General features: G+C 43.7%; 1 protein-coding gene across 2 annotated transcripts in view; it reads right to left on the bottom strand.

Annotated features, from left to right (window-relative positions):
• Bpi (bactericidal/permeability-increasing protein) overlaps positions 1-1,484 on the bottom strand; it is a 28,781-nt gene extending 27,297 nt beyond the window's left edge. Inside the window, exon 1 of one of the 2 annotated variants that reach the window (XM_023714808.1) lies at positions 1,402-1,484. The gene's annotated coding sequence lies outside the window, so the exon portion shown is untranslated. The remainder of the gene's footprint in view (positions 1-1,401) is intronic. The other variant, XM_004631001.2, reaches the window with a different exon arrangement.
• Positions 1,485-3,711: the final 2,227 nt, after the last annotated feature.

The raw sequence follows: 3,711 nt of genomic DNA, 5'->3' as shown, positions 1-3,711 counted from the left end.
TGGTGCTGGGGGATTGAACCGCGGTCCCTGTGCTTTGCCAAGCTTGTTCCAAGTAGGTGCTTTAGACCACTGAGCCATCTCTCCAGCCCCAAATTGTTTTCTTTTCTTTTTCTTTTTTTGGCGAAACCAGGGATTGAACTCAGGCCCTTGCGCTTGCCAGGGAAGCACTTATTCCACTGAGCCATCTCCCCGGCCCCTCGTTTCTGTTCTTACCTGTCTGCAACAACCGGAAGCCTATGGCTTGCTAATCATGAAAACAGTGCCTGGTACCTAGTGTGTGCCAGGTGCTTCACCTGCATTTTCTCCAGGGTTATAAACAACCCACAGCGGTGGATGATCACACTCCGCCTGGGAGATGGGGAAACTGAGTCCCAGAATGATTTAGGTACTGTCACAGTCACTGTCATTCGGGCGAGAAGACTTCTCCCCTGATCTAGGGTGCTTGCCAGGAGGACTTGTCACCCCATGTCCTCACAACTGTTCTACCTACTGTCAAACAACTTGTCCTGGGGTCAGAAGCTGCAGCTGGATGGGGAAGTTAGCTCTAGGTAGCGACCGGCACACCAAGGCCCGTGGCTTGTCAAAGTTAAAATGTTGAAATCTAATCTTGTGACCATCATTGCAAAGTGGAACTTTAAAAGTTGGATTTTCTTTTCTTCTTTCAGAGATAAGCAACTTCTCCAAAGTTCCTCCTGCCGTGCACAGAACCCACACCCCTCCCCCAAAGAAATGACCCAACGTGCAGAGGCCTAGATGCCTGCCTCAGGAGGCCAGACTCTGGATTCCTCCACAAGACGGGGGAGACGAGCTGAGGATGGCCGGAAGTGACGCAGCAAGTGTGGAGATCTACATTACCTTCTGTGCTCCGGCTCCCCTCTGTTCCTTACTATAAAAGACCCCTCCTGATCTGTACAAGGTGAGATGCTGATTTGAGGCAAATAGCCCCTCCATCTCATTGGAGCTAGCTGTAAATAAATCTTTTTTCCTTTTTACCAAAATAAATAGCCATCTTGGATTTGGTCAGCAGTGAGCAAATGAACCTGAGTGGCCGGTAACGGGGGGCATAATTTTGAACACCTCTAGCTCTTAGGTGCCTGAAATGCCTGAGGACCCCAGGCCCAAGCAGGTATGACATCTGTGAGGGTGTCAGTTAAGGAACATTAAAATGAAATCACATGGTCCTGATTACGTGGCTATAGAGTTACAATCTTAAAACCCACTGGCAAGTTTCTGAACAAGCTTCCCCCCAACGCACCCTACTCCATCTAAGCCCTGACTCCTCATGCCCAGCCAAACCTAGCTCAGTCTGAATGTGGAGAGAAGACATAAGACAGGCAAAATTTTCACCAGATAGGTTCTGCAAGTGTTCCCACTGAGATGGGAAGCCTAAAGCCACCCTACCTGGAGAGTGAGTTGCAGGTATGCTGATTCCCGTTGTCACCTCGGGTTCTTATCTTGTGTCCCCTCTGGGGACCGGTTCCCAGGTTCTTATGTGCAATGTACAATCCCAGGCTTTGTATGTGACAAACAAAGAACAGGATGTGGCATATGGCAGCAAGTAAATAGCAAAGTTTATTCAAGCAGAAGTATGTTTGGAGTGAAAAGGAAAATAACCCTGAATGGCAAGGGTGTGGAGTATAGGGGTGTAAATGTCAGCTACCTTGTGATAGGGATTGTGTCTAGATGTTTCCCCAAAGCCTCATGTCATCATAGGTGGCGACTTTTCAAAGGTGGCTTTATCTAGAGTGTGTGATGCTGGGATTATGAGTATTTCATTATTAAATTAGTCCACTGACCAGGTTGGCATAGTTTTGGCATGAGAACTGGGTGTGAGGGTTACTGCTCTAAGGTACAAACTGTGAAAAAGGGCCAGCGGGGCCCCTAGTCACTTGTAGCTTGCTGCCTTCCGCCTTCTCCTCACCATGAACTGTTTCTCCTCTGTGATGTCACTTTGCCATGCCACCCAGTCTTGGAGCCAGTCAGTTTTGAATTGAAACCTCTACAAACTGAGAGCTAAATAAGCTCTTTCTCCTCTAACTTTGAGTGTTGGGTATTTTGTCTCCGCAGTGAGAAAATAAGACACCTCCCATCCGAGGTTTGTCAGAGCTTTATTGACAACATAATTTGACTGACAAGGTGCTGCTGTGTGTCCTTTCTGTAATCTGCTCTGTAATCTGTTATAATTGTATGTGTAAGGTACAGTCCACACAAAGGAACTTTCACTGAATTCCAGGGAAAGAAAGGTTATTAGGGCACACAAGGAAGTCTAGTATGCTTGTGTCTTGGTTTAGAATTTCCAGAATTTCCTTGGAGGGCTCTGGGTCTTTGTTGTCTTTCTGAGGCAAGATTGAGCATTGGCCCAGGGACATTGCCTAGGTTTGAGTGTGTGAAGGGTGGTTAGTGATCCTGTAGCCCCCAATTATGCTGCGTGTATTACTGTCTCAGCAAAAGAATTTTCAAGATGTGTCAGTAAGAGATATAAAGGGATTTATTAGGCAGGAATGTAAAAGAAACCAAGTGCAAGAAATAAAATGCAAGGGAGGTGCTTATTTCCTGGACCTGGGAACATTTATGCCTCTTCTGAGGGAGTGGAAACCCCAGGAAATGTGTGCTGCCCCCCCAGAATGGCCCATTTTATAGCTATTGAGGCAGGAGATTAGGTTGCGGCCAGCTGGCTGGGCAAGTGGGCGTGACCTGTCATTCACAGAGATCTAGGATACCTGGGACCAATCAGAGAAGGCTATCTTCAGTTCCTCTGATGTGAAATCAAGTAGGTTTTTGGTATGATGGCCTAGATCTGCCATCAGAATGACAGATACAAAAGAAGGCAGACACTAGCCTTGTGGCCACTGTGACTTCTCTCAATGGCCAGCTGTCACTCTGTAGAACATACTCCTTTTCCTACCTTTATTTTTTATTTTTTTTTATACTTTTAAGATTAAATGCTTTTATTTTATTTTTTTTTCCTGCCTTTAATATATGTAAAGTCTGGTAGCTTTTGTGCATGTCTTGACCAATTCTATGTTCAGGGCAACAAGAACCTGAAATAATCTTTAGAATCCATGGCACCTCAAAATCTGCTAATAGTATGAAACTAGGTTTTAAAATTTCCCTAAGATGAGTAATTTAAGCGTTCTTTGAACTCTCTCAATCTGTTCCTTTATCTTGGGATGTGGTTTCTGCTCTGTACTTTTTAAAATTATACTCAATTTATAGTCTTACAGTGCCCCTGAAGAATTTGGGGTGTAATGGTTCTGGAAGAAAGAAGAGACAAAATGAAAACCAAAGGAATGCAGATATGGATTGCCTTGAGTAACTCTGACTGGGTCCTGGAAGTTGTATAAGTTTAGTTATGCTTTTTTTTGTCTTCTTTTTATTTTTATTTCTCCTATCCTACTTCAGGAAGGAGACAAGAAAATAATAATGTTTAAATTATACTTATTTTTAAATTAAGTTTATTGGTACAATAAATGGATAAAAAAAAACCTGATATACGTAATGATCACATTTGTCATAGAGAATTTGTACCCATACATGATATATCTTGATTCCTCTTTTCTTACATTTTTTCTCCTCACTATAACCCCTCTCCCCCCTCATTTACAAAGCTTTGTTTATATTTTATCCTTCTTTTCTCATTCTTTATCTTTTTCCTTCCTTCCTTTCCTCCTTCCTAGTCTCCCTTTCCTTTTGAACATCTTCCTATGTCAT

Source organism: Octodon degus, unplaced genomic scaffold (assembly GCF_000260255.1).
Source record: "Octodon degus isolate 3935 unplaced genomic scaffold, OctDeg1.0 scaffold00037, whole genome shotgun sequence".
NCBI classification, from domain to species: Eukaryota; Metazoa; Chordata; class Mammalia; order Rodentia; family Octodontidae; genus Octodon; species Octodon degus.
This window is presented reverse-complemented; position numbering and strand designations above follow the sequence as displayed.